At 32.1% G+C, this 16,293-nt stretch overlaps 3 pseudogenes; 1 reads left to right on the forward strand and 2 right to left on the reverse strand.

The window, feature by feature from the left end:
• Positions 1-472: 472 nt before the first annotated feature.
• LOC145932833 (uncharacterized) lies at positions 473-2,164 on the reverse strand (annotated as a pseudogene).
• Positions 2,165-2,739: 575 nt separating this feature from the next.
• LOC145932834 (uncharacterized) lies at positions 2,740-10,725 on the reverse strand (annotated as a pseudogene).
• A 2,023-nt stretch (positions 10,726-12,748) lies between these two features.
• Positions 12,749-13,414, forward strand: LOC145932836 (uncharacterized; annotated as a pseudogene).
• The last annotated feature ends 2,879 nt before the right edge of the window (positions 13,415-16,293 follow it).

A 16,293-nucleotide genomic window follows, 5' to 3' on the forward strand; every position in this document is an offset into this window, starting at 1 on the left:
GGTTGTTCAGTCAAATTTGTACATCAAGTGGCTTTAAGAAAAGCAGACATTATCTGAACTGGTTCTATTTGATGGTCAACTAGCTCCAGACCGATTGACACGCATTTTGTCGCGCTAAGCATTACCCAGGATGAACGACGTGGACGTGGCGGGGCTTCCATCCCTTTGGGGTGCTTAATTTACGTGAGTCCCCTTGCCTCTCACAATTCGGGGTGCTTGATTTACGTGAGTCCTCTTGCCTCTCACAATTCGGAGTGCTTGATTTACGTGAGTCCCCTTGCCTTTCACAATTCGGGGTGCTTGATTTGCGTGAGTCCCCTTGCCTCTCACAATTCGGGGTGCTTGATTTACGTGAGTCCCCTTGCCCCTCACAATTCGGGGTGCTTGATTTACATGAGTCCCCTTGCCTCTCACAATTCGGGGTGCTTGATTTACGTGAGTCCCCTTGCCTCTCACGATTTTCTAAAACATATTACAAAAGATGTTCAAAAACGTTACCATTTTCTTGAATACATAACGCGATTCTTCGCTCAAAATGGTTAACAGTTTTTAGTAATACGGCCCGTGGTATGTTTGCACAAGCAATTTTGATTCTCTGAATCATATCATCTCGAGTTGTGGGTTCCCGCTCGTACACGACATTTTTTAAATAACCCCATAAATAAAAGTCGGGTGATGTCAAGTCAGGAGATCGCGCTGGCCATGCTATTGGTCCACCTCGTCCGATCCACATGCCATTGTAGCGTCTATTTAGATAATTTCTCACAATTCTCGCATAATGTGGTGGAGCCCCATCTAATTGAATCCACTTTCGAGTCTTGTGTACAAATCAACATCTTCAAGTAATCCTGATAGTTTATTCCTTAAAAAGGCTAAAAAGTTCTGACTGTTTACATTACCATCAAAAATGTATGGACCAATCAGGTAGCCGTTAATAATACCGCACCACACGTTAATACTCCAGCGATGTTGATTGTCGATTTGTCTGTACCAACGAGGGTTAACATCTGGCCAATAATGACAATTGTGTCTGTTTAGTTGTCCACTATTTTCAAATGTTCGCCAAAGCTATTTGAGGAAAACCCCTTGCCGAAGAAAACATCGTGCGTAAATTCGGAGTACTCTGTAATCGGAGTTTCCCGTGTTCGGAATAAACAAGATACTCAGGGTACATGACTCTGAAATTTTGTAACAATTGGATACCGACTTATTTCGAGGTATCGATCGTCTGTTCTTGAAATAATATGTTACTACTTGAGGATCAATTTATTACGTGTCACGTCCGGACAATTAAGATTGTTTGGTCTATTTTGGGTCAAATCATTTAAGAAATTTACCCGGGATTAGACCTTGTTTGTGGGTTTATATTTAATTATTTAATCCTCTGGACCGAATAAATACCGAATTTTATATGTTTTGCGACGAGGATCAGTTTTGTTTATTGTCTTCCAATGGGGATAGTTGATGTTAAAGTGGATTGGAATTAATTTATATTCTATTTTTTTAGGAGTTGGATTAGATTTGAGAGTATGGAGTTTTAGATAGAGAGGTAAAGGATCTTGATTTTTAATAATAGCTTCCTTAATTTGAAACGTAATCCTCTTAATTTGAACACGTCTGCCTGCTTTTTTGGGCATCTAATAAAAATTGAGAAACATTAGAATTTGAATTAAGACTGTTTAATCATAATCGCCACACTATTGTCAGCGATTTATGACGATTTTCGCCATGCTCTTCGACAGCGCCAATCTTAGTCAAAATTCAAATTATTATAATATTAATTTTGTTGTTGCCATTCTTATTGACAGCGACAACTTTTATTGGAATTCTGATAATTAAAAGGACTACGTCTCTTTCCAGATTAATTTGAATTACTTTTATTAGGTTTTAAACACAAGTTTATATTTTCTAATTAATGACAATTAACTGAGGACTAATGTCAAAAGTCTAAAGACTATCCTCATTATCTCTCTTATTTATACCAAGCGGCAAGAATCCCCGCGCAGGTTCCCGCCCTTGTTTCTTAAAGAATTTTTAAGGTGGGAGGTCATTCTTGTCCACGGTGAAATATAATAGTGAATCAATATTCTTATCAACTGCCCACCTTCATTGACTCGTGCCAATCACTACATGGATCCGTATCGATCCATTTGTTACTCCCCATATTAATTTATTTAATTTTATGTGGACGTCACACCTTCCCCCTTTAAGTCATACATTGTGAAATATTACACAATGTATGAAGTAGTATATAAAAAAAAAAAAAAAATTGTTCTATTTCTACGTATATACTACTTCTTTTATAACGTTTTATAATACATAAATATTATGTAGAGATTATACAGGTTACATACATAGCTCCTTTGGTATTATTTTATCAATTGTGATCAATGATTACTTTTTTTTTTTTTTTTTTTTTTTTTTACCAACGTCTTACTACTAATAGTTCACTAGTTGTAATTAAGATAGATTTATTTATTAAAAATTCCTCAATACAATTTCTACATTTATGTGCCCAACAACTTATTATTAATAATTCTTTATTACAACTAGCGCAATTAGTTAACCTATTGTCAATATTTCTTCTCATACATATTGAATGCCAATTAATGTATCTTTTAAAGGTTTCGGGTTCACTTAATTCTAAATAACATTCTTCACAGAGACGTCGTTTTGGATACGTCCTTTCTACAAAAACGATTCCATTATCTTCTCGATTGATAAGGCATAAACATCTCATTAATGCGCTATATGTTTCCCAGTAGTCCTCAGGACGTACTCCATCTATTGGTCCATAGAATTCATTTAGATGATTCTCCGCTATTTCTTTTGCAGGCCGCATTTCTTAAAAGTATTACATATTATTAATAATCGAGGGTATTATATAATATTATAATCGAGGGTATAGAGAATCATTGCGGATAGGATAATTCTTTCTTTCATTTTCGATAATGGAATTTGGATAATATGTCTGTGCTGTGTTTATGTTTTCTTGTATATGTAATGTTTCTTGATTTATTTTAATTTGATTAGTTGATTCTTTTTCCCTTTCATTTCCTTCTTTTCTTTTCTTATTTTCTTCTTTTTCTTGATTTGATCCTTTTGCCAGATGCAATAATAGATTTGTTATTGAATCCCATAAAGCTTCTATTAAGTGGATTGACCATCCATATATCATATGTAGTGCATAACCATGTATTATTGTATCAATTATTAATTTTATAATTCTGATGCAAAAAATGCTCCAATCATTCCTGCGCTTGCATTTCCAAAAGATATAAATGTTCCCCAAATTCTTCTCCAAGTATTTTCTGTAATTTTTTGTAATAAATTTTCATCCAGCAGATGTGAAAGAGATATTCCTTGCGAAATTATTGGTTCTCCTCTCACTCCTCGGGCCATGATATTTAAGATTCCATTTTTCTCTACTGGAAACATAATGTGATCTCTTAAATTTTCAAGATCACTATTGCTGTATATTCCGCTTGCCGCCAATGATCCTGGATCATTGTAGTGCCATGTGGGTTTTGTCATTGGTGCTAATGTTAATGGAGGTATACTTAATTCTGGAATTGGGGTTATTTTGTACCACTCATTATTTAAATGGTACATTGGCGGAATTACTCTATTACAGGTAATTTGTACTCCTGTTTTGAAAAGAATGTGTGTACGAGGTGCTAGGAAATATGTTTCATTCCCTTTTAATACTGGTAATTGCTGATAACATTCTTTTTCATGTCGAATTTTTACTTCCACTGCAGTGCATTTTATTATGTGAACAACTTCTCCAGAAATTACCGCCATATATCCAGGTCCCTTCATGATTTGATAAGCAAATTCATCTGGAGAGTGTATGGCTATGCTTAGAGCATTCTTCATTACTTTTCTTTCCATCTCACATCGTTGTTTTAATATGTCTCTGTATAATTGATTCATTTGTGTTCGTATGTGTTTTTCTACATAAACGAATTTTGAGTTTACATATGCAAATATATCTAAATTTTCGACTGATAATCTCCGTTTTGGAATAAAAGTTTCTCCTTCTTTTGTTTCTAAAATTAAAAGTTTAGGATGTTCTGTTTTTACTAATATGTATCCGCAAAGATGCTCTTCTCCTGTTTTTGAAAGCGCAAATGTTATATCTTGTGTTGATAATGAATAAATAATTTGAATTTCCTTATTTTCATTATTAATCATTTTTGTTGCATAGCCTTCATATAATATATCATAATGATTAAATTTACAATAATCATTTGGTAATCTGTCCCAGTAAGAATTTTTTCCTTCACTATCGATACAATTATTATCAGAATATTTACATACTGTTCCTGAATTTAGATGTATTTGATTTGTTTCTAAATTTATTGGAGCCTGATAATTATTTAAACTTATTGTTATTATTCCTTGAACAACAACATTTTGCCATGTTCCATAAGGATCTGAATATTGTGCTCCTGAACATTTTCCGTCTATTGTTAATGATCCCGCAAAAATAATTGGTCTTGATATCGTATAATTTATTTTGAGTCCGTGAATTATATTATTAATATCAACAAAGAATGTTTTAGTTTGATGCATGTTTTTACATTGATCCAACGTTGTTTCAATTATATATTGCGCTTGTGCATTTAATACAGTTGATATATGTGAGTGCATTCCACAATAATATATCGTTCTCAGTACAGAGATTTTACATTGTATTACATTAATTGATTCAAATTTCGACAATTGTAATAATTGGATATATGTTTTCTTGACTTCTGGTTCAATTAATGGTATATTACATTCTTCTACATCAAGTAAAGACATTGTTGTCGTGTTGAGATTAGATGTTCCGCAATCAAAGCCGATGATTCCATTTATTCCTTGTATTAAAATATTCCAGTTTATTATGAACCAGATTATAGTTTTCATCTATTAAATATAAATTAAAATTAATTCTTATGTATATATGCTTATATATATTTATATATATATTCTGTATATATATATTTTTTTTTTTTTTTTTTTTTGAAGATTGAATATGTTGCGCGGTACAAATTCAATCTTTTATTATTTTTTTATCACCTTTGTTTTTCGAATTTTGTTTGGATGTACAATTCTTAATTTTCCTTTATAAAATAACTTGATATTTCCATTAGGCAAGATGTCTGTTATAATATGTGGTCCAGAATATTGATCTCCCAATTTTCCTTTTTTTGGTTCACAAAGAAGAAAAATTTGATCATTTATTTGAAATTCTTCAGGATTAATTTTTTGATCATAATAATGTTTTGATTTAATTTTTGATGCTATTAAGCATTCTCGTGCCAATTCTTGTAAAGTATAAATATTTTTCATTAATTCTTGTAAATAATCATCATATGTTTTTTCTTTATTTATCTCATTATTAAATTCACTAGATGGTTGTCTAGCAATTTTCCCAAATACCAATTCATAAGGTGTATAACCTGTAGATTCATGAGTACTAGTATTGTATGAGAATGTTGCATATTCTAATAATTCATCCCATTCTGTAAATTTATTTACGTATTGTTTTAAATATTCTATTAATACTAAATGTGATCGTTCTAAAGCTCCATTAGCTTGTGGATAAAAGGCTGTAGTTCGATATTGTTTGATTCTAAATTGTTTTGCAAATCTTTTCATTAAATTACTCATAAAATTAGTATCCTGATCAGTTAATATGGCTCTAGGAGCTCCAAATATACAAATAAAATATTTTAATAATGCATCAGCTATACTTACAGTAGTAGTGGATTTTAAAGGTATGGCAAGAGAAAATTTGGTTAGGTGATCTTGAATTGTTAATATATGGGAATGTCCTTTTGAGGTTTGAGGTAGTGGTCCTACTATATCCATGGATACTTTTTCAAACGCAGAATATGGTGTGTCAGTTATTAACATAGGTTGTTTAGTTTTGATTCTGACTAATTTTTTAGTTTGACAAGGTAAACATTGTCTTATAAAATTTTAAATATCAATTTTAAGATTTTCCCAATAGAAATTTTGTCTGATTCTATTATAAGTTTTTGTAATTCCTTTATGTCCCCCAAAAGTTGAACAATGATTTTCTTCTATAATATTTTTCCTTTTCTCAACTTCTGGAATTTTAACTAACCCATGACAAACTATTATTTTTATTTGAAATCCTTTCATTGCCTCTCTGATATGATTTAAAATTTCTTCCCATTTATAATTATCTATTTCTGGAGTTTTTGATACATTTAGTATTTTAATTGGATTTTCTGTTATTGTTTTTCTTAATTTAATTGATAAATTTTGTAATGTTTCCTTTTCTAACTTTTCTTCAATACTATTTTTACAAATAAAAATAAAATGAAATTTATTTCCTCTTTTAATTATTACAAAATTTCCTAGTTTAGCATTTTTAATTTGTGGTACTAAATTTCGACTTTTTAATTCTTTTGACCCATTGTCACATGGTTTTCCATTTGCAGTTAAAAAGTATAAATAATTATCTTTTCTCATAAAAATTTTATCACGACTATTTATTATACTATGTTTTTGTGTTCTTGTAATTATTTGTTTTTCACTTGATTTATCTATTTCATCTATATTAATTTCGTTAAATGTTTCATCAATCTCTTTATCAGAATCATTTTCACTATCTTCTTCTTTTTCTGAATTTTCATACTCCTCCTCATCGTCATCATTGAGATCGTTGTTTGGTTCGTCATTTGATGTTTCCTCAATTCTGTAACTTTCATTTCTTTCATTATTATCCACATTTCCTGTCAAATTTTCAAGTATTTGTAAAAGACTAGATGGTATAGTTATTGATTGATTTATGAAAGTTTCATTATTTGAATTATTTCCTACTTCTGAATTCGAAGTTGCATTAATATCATTATTTTCAATATTATTTTCTGAATTTTCTAATATATTTTCATAAGACAAATATTCTGTTTCGTCTTCATTTATAATTGGACAATTATGTATTTCTGCCTCAATTACATGTTCAGTAAATAATGGTTCTTTTAATTCTTTCCTTGTAAAGGGTATACTTTCTCCTTCTGATTTATTTGTATTACGCGTTTGAATTCCTGAAATTTCTGGTTCTAGTTCTTCTGTCATTGTTCCTTGACGTGGTGATACTGGCAAAGATCTTGGATTTGCATTTCTTTGTCTTGCTTCTTCGTCTTCCGGGCATTCCTCAATTTCATCATACAAAGGATAAATTGGATATATATTTGTTGTAGGATTTCGTGATAAAGCATCAGCATTGGCGTTAATTTTTCCTGGTTTATAAATTATTTCATAATCATACTCTGCTAATTTAATTCTCCATCTTGCTAATCGTGAAGTTGGATCTTTTAATTTATGAAGCCAGGTTAGTGGTTTATGATCCGTTATTAAAATAAATTTATTTCCATAAATATATGGACGGAAATGTTGTACAGCATAAACTATCGCTAATAATTCTTTTTCTATCGTTGAATAATTTTTCTCAGCGTCGTTTAATACTCGCGAAGCATAGCTTATTGGATGATCTTTCCCAATTTGTCCTTGACTTAAAATTGCACCGATTGCTGTTCCTGATGCGTCTGTTGTTAAAAGAAATGGTTTCGTAAAATCCGGGTATTGTAATATTGGTTCCTCACAAAGTGCATTTTTTAATGTATCAAACGCGTTTTGCTCTTTATCTTCCCATTTAAATTCAACTTCCTTTTTTAATAAATTAGTTAATGGTTTAGCTATCCTTGAAAACCCTTTCAAAAATCTACGATAATATCCCGCCAGTCCTAGAAATTGTTTCACATTTTTCGGGTTTTTAGGTTTTGGAAAATTTTCTACTGCTTCAATCTTTTTAGGATCTGGCCGAACTCCATCTTCTCCTATTATATGTCCCAAATATGTAACTTCTTTTCTCAAAAATTCACACTTATCTGGTTGCAATTTCAAATTTGCTTCCCGTAATCTTGCAATTAATTTTTCAAATTTAATTTCGTGTTCTGTAAGTGAACTAGCATATAATACGATATCATCTAGGTACACAAAAATTTCATTCCCTTGCATTCCGCTTAGTACTAAGTCCATTAATCTTTGGAATGTCGCTGGTGCGTTTTTTAACCCAAAAGGCATACGATCAAATTCATAATGCCCATGAGGTGTTGAAAAGGCTGTTTTATGACTATCTTCTGAATGCATTTTTATCTGATGGAAACCTGAAGCAAGGTCAAATACTGAGAAATATTTCGCACCGCCCAGCTGGTCGAGTATTTCTGTTATGTTTGGAAGTGGATACGCGTCACCTACTGTCTTATCATTTAGGTCACGGAAATCTAACACCATTCTCCATCTCTTATTCCCCTTCGAGTCTGCTTTCTTTGGTACTATCCACACAGGCGTATTATACGGAGATTTTGATGGTTTAATAATATCTTGACTTAACAATTCATTTACTTGTTTATTTATCTCTTCCTTATGAATTGTTGGAAATCGGTATTGTCGTGTATGTATTGGTGTTTCATCTGTTGTAATTATTCGATGTTGCAGTACGTTCGTATATTCGAGATTCTCTCCCATTAAATGAAAGCAATCACTTCCTTTTTCAATTAGTCTTTCAACATGAATTTTTTCTTCATTGTTTAAATGCTTTAATCGTAATGCATCAATTATTTCATTTTTTCGATCAATTTGTAAATTCAAGTTTGATTCTGAATTTATTGATTCAGTTTTTATAATTTGATTTGCCTTAATATTTAAAACTGAATTGAGTTCTAAATTATTATTAGAGTTTGAGTTTGAATTTTAATTAAAGTTTTGATTTTGATCTGAATTTATTTCAGATAATGATTTTGAGTTTGTATTTAGGTTCGAGTTTGGATTTTGTCTCTGAATTTGATTTTTATTTGTTTCAAAATCGTATAATTTGATATTAGGAATATATACTTCGTGATCTTCTTCATTTGTATTGAATACTTGTAAATATGCTTTTCCGTTCCGAACAGTTACTAAAGCGTTTCCCAAATAAATTCCTTTAATTACATTTAATTGTGGAACATATCCTTCTTTTATTTCAGAATTAATGACATTTATATGCATTTGAGATATACTTCTACCAGGTATAATTAATGTTTCATTTAAATTTTCTTTTGGTTCAAAAAATATTTTAATATCTTTCCATTCTAAACAATTTTGTTGGTAATTTACATTTACTTGAAATTGTTTGAAAAAATCTGAACCAAGAATACCGTTTTGTGGAATTGGAAAATCATCTTCAACCAAGTGAAAGCCGACTGGACATCCTAAGATATCTATCTGTGCCAGCCCTAAGGTGGTCACATGATGCGCCGTGATTCCACTTAATTTCAATATTTCATTTCTATCCACTACGGTTTCTTGTGATAGAGAGTTTGATTTAATTATATTTGGCCCTGATCCACTGTCTACCAAAAACTCTAATTTTCCTTTAAAATCTGAATTGTTTATTTTTACTGTCGGAACTTCTTCTATATGAGCTATATTTACTTTTCTAAATTTTACTCCATCTCCGCAGAAATTATCCGTGTGGGGCGTGAATTTATTTTTTCCGGTCGCCCCTGTTCTCTCGGGAGTCTCCCCGTTTCCCTGTATTAGTGAATTTTGTCGAAGATTATTGTTATATATTCTTTTTCTACATTCCTCAATAGTATGACCACATTTTTTACAATAACGACATGTATTTCCCATATTATTTTGATTTTGTTGAAATTTTGGAGATGCATTATTAAAATTATTATTGTTATTGTTATTATTTGATGATGAGTTGGGATTAAATCGTGAATAATTTTGATTTTTATTTCCTTGAAATTTATTATTATTTATTAATCTGCATCGATCGGCCGTATGACCCTTCTTTTTGCAATATTGACAGCTAACAATTTCTCCCCCAATATGCCGTACTGAACTTTGTTTATCTTTACTTGGTTCTTTTTCTGCAAGGACTACGCGTCTAATCATATTTATGGTTTCTAATTCTTTTTCAGCATCAATCGCTCGACATTCTATTTCTTCAAATGTTCCTACCTTTGTTATTATAATTTCTCTGTTTAATCCGCGTAAGAAACTCGTTTTTAAATGTTCATTTATTGTTTTTCGAAATTCTTCACTTATTTGCCCAGTTTCCCTTTTCTGTGCATCAAGTATTCGTTTCCCTAATTCTCGAATCCGATTCGCGTATGTTGCTACCTTTTCATCTTTCTTTTGACAAATATAGGCTAATTTTCCTTGGGCTTCATAAACTGTTTCTCTAGGACCATATTTTGTTCTTAAAAATTCTAATAATGCTTGCATATTATTGAATGTATTACCAAGTATTGATTTATGCGCGTCTCCTTTTAATTTATTTCGTATCGCTCGGACTAAATTTATTTCTTGCGTCGGCGCAACCATGCTGAGTGCTTCCTCACATCCCTCAACAAAATATACAAAAGGAATGTTTTCCCCGTCAAAATTTGGTACTGCTTCTAATGCGTCTCTTAAGAAAAAATGTAATAAATTACCTAATGTTCCTTCCGTTATTATAGTCATTCCTGTTTGTGGTTGTTGTTGTTGAAATTGAGATTGAGGTTGAGATTGTTGTGGTTGTTGTTGTTGCTGTTGAAATTGTTGTATTACTCTCTGTTGTTCTTGAACTATCCTCCTTAGTTGGTTGATATCGGTTTCCCCTGAGGTACCTTCCACTGGTTCAGATGGAGGGGTACGATCCACACGACCCATTGTATTTTATTCTCTATCACTTTCTCTGTTCTTTTATTATCGTTCACAGATATTATTATTATTTATTATTTTTATTATTTATTATTATTATTTATTATTATTTATTTTTTAAACCGCACAAACTTTCGTATCCCACCGCTGTCACCAAAATTATGTCACGTCCGGACAATTAAGATTGTTTGGTCTATTTTGGGTCAAATCATTTAAGAAATTTACCCGGGATTAGACCTTGTTTGTGGGTTTATATTTAATTATTTAATCCTCTGGACCGAATAAATACCGAATTTTATATGTTTTGCGACGAGGATCAGTTTTGTTTATTGTCTTCCAATGGGGATAGTTGATGTTAAAGTGGATTGGAATTAATTTATATTCTATTTTTTTAGGAGTTGGATTAGATTTGAGAGTATGGAGTTTTAGATAGAGAGGTAAAGGATCTTGATTTTTAATAATAGCTTCCTTAATTTGAAACGTAATCCTCTTAATTTGAACACGTCTGCCTGCTTTTTTGGGCATCTAATAAAAATTGAGAAACATTAGAATTTGAATTAAGACTGTTTAATCATAATCGCCACACTATTGTCAGCGATTTATGACGATTTTCGCCATGCTCTTCGACAGCGCCAATCTTAGTCAAAATTCAAATTATTATAATATTAATTTTGTTGTTGCCATTCTTATTGACAGCGACAACTTTTATTGGAATTCTGATAATTAAAAGGACTACGTCTCTTTCCAGATTAATTTGAATTACTTTTATTAGGTTTTAAACACAAGTTTATATTTTCTAATTAATGACAATTAACTGAGGACTAATGTCAAAAGTCTAAAGACTATCCTCATTATCTCTCTTATTTATACCAAGCGGCAAGAATCCCCGCGCAGGTTCCCGCCCTTGTTTCTTAAAGAATTTTTAAGGTGGGAGGTCATTCTTGTCCACGGTGAAATATAATAGTGAATCAATATTCTTATCAACTGCCCACCTTCATTGACTCGTGCCAATCACTACATGGATCCGTATCGATCCATTTATTACTCCCCATATTAATTTATTTAATTTTATGTGGATGTCACATACGAGAATCCTTTTCATTGTTGTGACGATTAACAATTATTTAATCTTACAAAAACCATTTAGACAGTGAAAGTGAGTGTCCGGTAAGAAAAGTTCACTTGGCAAGAATAGTTAAAGTGAAACAGCGAGAAAAATTAAACATTTAATAAATAGTTCAATATCCAATATGGCGCACGAGTCGGCCTCGACTCACAGTACGGGACGGCGCCGCTAGGCGGCGCAAGGCCGGAATGCTAACTCGTGGGTGGAATACGACCAGCGGAGTATAATAGGAGGGCCGCCTGCGGAGTTTCGTCGAAGGAGCGGTGTCGATATTTTTACACAAAGCAAGAAGAGAGGAGGCCGACGAAGGATTTTTTAATATAATACTATCACTGACACAATTACACATGTAATTAATTGTAAATATTAAAAGTCATGTTTAACTCCAACTGAGCTCATTTATATGAAACCTCAGCGATCTCCTATATCCTAGCGTCTCTCACTGCGAAAAACGATAATCGATCCACAATTGTTGAGCAGTATCAAACTTTATTGCTTAAGAATTTACGTCCACTGACAACACTCATGGCTGATTATACTCCTTCGGAGATTGTTGATATTCTCCTTGTTCTCGGAGAATGTCAACGAAATTATCGTGAAGCTTCGCAAGTTTACCGGAATCGTTATCCCGAAAGAGAACACCCAAATCATTCCGTAATCTGGAACCTTGAACGAAGAGCTCGCCAAGGCCATTTGAGGCACAATAGAGAACATCGTGTGTACAATAATAAAGACGATGTGCGTGTGCTCGTTATCTTGGCAACTCTTCATCTTAATCCTCATGCGTGTAGTCGGGTTATGGCTAGAGAAATTGGTATACCGAGAACAACGATTTTAAGAATTTTGAAGAAAGTGAAGTACCATCCTTATCATATTACGTTAACACATACTCTTAGTCAACAACATATGCTGTTACGTGTACAATTTTGTCATTGGGCACAACAGATGATCAGAGCTGATCCGAATTTATTCTATTATGTTATGTTCTCTGATGAGTCGACGTTCAAAAATAATAATGAATTGAATAGACATAATTGTCACTATTGGCCGAATGTTAACCCTATTTAGCATACACAAGTAGATAATCAGCATCGGTGGAGTGTAAATGTTTGGTGGGATTATAAATGGTTACTTGATTGGTCCTTATTTCTTCGATGGAAATGTCAATGGAGAAAATTTTCTGGAATTTCTCAGGAATCATTTACCACAATTACTTCAAGACATTGATTTGCATACACGACAGAGAATGTGGATACAACTAAACGGGGCGCCACCTCATTATGCGGAAATAGTGAGAAATTATCTAGACCGGGAATACAATGATAGGTGGATTGGACGACGTGGACCCGTCGCATGGCCCCCACGATCTCCTGATATGACTTCACTCGACTTTTTTTATGGGGGTATATCAAAAATGTTGTCTATGAGCATGCGCCTACAACCAGAGAAGATATGATGGAAAGAATACGAGTAGCTTGCAGGAGTATACCTCGCGCTGTCTTACTCAAAACGGTCAGACATTTCCAAGATAGGTTGGCGTTATGTATTCGAGTCAATGGAGATAATTTTTAACAATTCCTTCGATAGAAAGATTTGTAAGTCAATTAAGCAGCTCGTTTTGTAAGAGGCAAGGGGACTCACGCTAATCAAGCACCCCAAAGGGAATAAAAAACTACTACGTCCACGTCGTTGTTCCTGGGTAGCGCTAAAAGTAAGAGATAGAATAAAAAATTTGCCGTGTTACGCGCAGCATACGATATTTTAAATCTTATAACTCAAAAAGTACTTTATAAAAAAAAATTTAATTATAGTGTTTTGAAAAGGTCTTGACGCCAGCTACAAGAATATGATATGAAAAATTGGTGGTTCCATTTAAGAAAATCAAGTTGACCTTAAAATGACCTCTAAATTTGACTTCAAGGTCAGGGTCAAGATCACCATCAGGTGTCCCCCTCTGAACCCTACAACTTTTGTATAAAACATTTTTTTCTATCTTGCTTACTTTACGAGATATTTGCGTGTATTGATTAAAATGGTCCACCGTGTATATATATATATATATATATATATATATATATATATATATGTATATATGTGTGTATTAATATTATGTTTCCACAATGCGATTTTTATAACATCGTTTCAATTCATTCTTTCTGTGAGATTACGAAGGAAAGACGGTCATCACGAGTAGCGAGCGTCTAGCAGATACGAATGGAGCGCGTATAATGGTATTTCTAGCTTATTTCTGAAAAATGCGTTGTTGGAATACAACTTTATTATATATGGTTGGATTTGGCATTAAATAGGCTTTCAGAATTGTTATAAAAAATTTTTTTTATTTTCAAAAATTATGGACGGGAGGGAATTTCAAAAAATTTGACATTTTTGAAAAATTTGATTGCACTGTTTTAAAGAACATTGAAAACCATAAAACTTTTATTTGAAACATTTTTTTATATCTTTTACCATTTCGACGGTATTAGCTCAGAAATAAAAAAACCGATTTTTTTCAAGGGGGTGTTATACGCTGCTAAAAAAAATACGGGTCTAATATTTTTCAATGCTCTACAACATATTCAAAGCTCATTAAAATCGGTGAGGGACACTTCCGACCGTTCTCTTGTGAGTAACTTTCGCATTTTAACAGATCAGCGATGGCACGTATTAAATAAAAAAATAATGCAAAAGTTGTACGGCAAGGCCGTGAAGAATTCACATATGCTTTAATATAATGCTCTAATGTAACTACAACCACAATGCTCTAATGTAAATACAAAAATATTGTTTGTCTTTCTGGACAAATTATCTGGAGTATGTAGCGTATATAGAGCCTCACTATATTGATAATAGTTAAGATTAATGCCTGTCGATGAATATGTTGATTTTGCGTGCTGCAAATTTGTTCAAAGTTGACCTTCACGGTATTCTTCAAGGTCACATGAAGGTCATCATATCACTATAACCACATTTGATTTTTAAAAATTTTTGTATTTAACATTTTCTTCCATAGTCATTATTTTCCAAGATATGTATTTGACTGTTACGGAACTTGTGCCATTACTGTATAGGCGAGAAATTTATTATACCATTTTTTTTACGCAAAAGTAGGGACTGTAACTTGTAGAATATGTTATTGGCACATCACCCACAACATTTCTGCATAGGTTTTGAATCGAAAACGATGAAACACCTGAGGACCTTCCCTTGTAAGAAAAAAAATCTGCATTCATGCGTCACGAGTGCTTTGAAGATGTTTTTCAAAAACATTTGCATATTGAAACGTCATTATACTAATGACACGTAAATAGCAAAAATCACCTTCGATATCTTTGGAAAAACATTCATATCTTCGAAAACATGCGATTAAGTACAGAATTAAATAGGAAATTGTATGTCTGCGAAGTCGGCAGATGTAAATTTTCATATCAAGTACAAATTAGAGCGACATCTGATTTATTTTGACAAGATATCTTAGCGTTATACTGAATACAATTACTCTCATTCTGATAGAAATGATATCTAATTAATCGTATAAGAATCTCAATCATGAACACTTTTTTGCCCGTTGCAAATTAACTCTCATATAAACATACACAATATTTAACGTTGATGTGGATACGTCCGGACAAGATATAAAATGTTGTATACAGGACCGATTGTTAAAGTTGTCGCGAAATCCATGTAGTTGTAACGTGATTCTGTCAAAGTAAAAAATAAAAAGTTAAAAGGAATTACAAAATACATTATAACGATTGTCTTATAACAATGCATATCTGTGCAAATTTTTGATTGAGAAGTGTAGAATCGGGAAACGTTCAATCGATTAAAATCTTGTCGAGTAAAGAAGGTGGACAAAAATATAAAAAGCGAGTCACACAAAAAAAAGAACAATTCATTACGTACAGGTAAAATATGAATCGAGGAGAATCCTGTAAAAAAAGTTAAATTATTATGCTCAAGTTATTTATTTTAAATATAAATATATAATTTTGTCATTATTTTCAAAGAAAGTACCTTTTAGATTTTTTGTCAATTGTAATTAAAAAATAAGCTTTCATTAGATGCTATAAAAAAAATGTAAAATACATTTGAAATAATTACATAAAATGACAACACTTTATGTAATATTTTGTAATTTTGAATTTAACATCAAATTTTGCTGCAATATTTGTTAAATAACACCAGAAAAACAAGATTGAACATTGAAAACAAGGAAATATTGTAAAATTTAAGAAATATTTTTAAATTATTATACAATAATGCTATATCAGACATGTAGATCAAAAACATTTGTAATTATTTTAGAAGTTTTATATTGTTATAAATTATATCTAGCAGTGTTGTATAAGTACTCTGCGTTGATACCACTGCTTGATTATAATATATTTGATTGTTCAGGAGAGAGAGAGAGAGAGAGAGAGAAGTACTCTGCGTTGATACCACTGCTT

Source organism: Prenolepis imparis, unplaced genomic scaffold, assembly GCF_030444845.1.
Source record: "Prenolepis imparis isolate NDT839.2.m4 unplaced genomic scaffold, iyPreImpa1.0 SCAF_2, whole genome shotgun sequence".
NCBI lineage: Eukaryota > Metazoa > Arthropoda > Insecta > Hymenoptera > Formicidae > Prenolepis > Prenolepis imparis.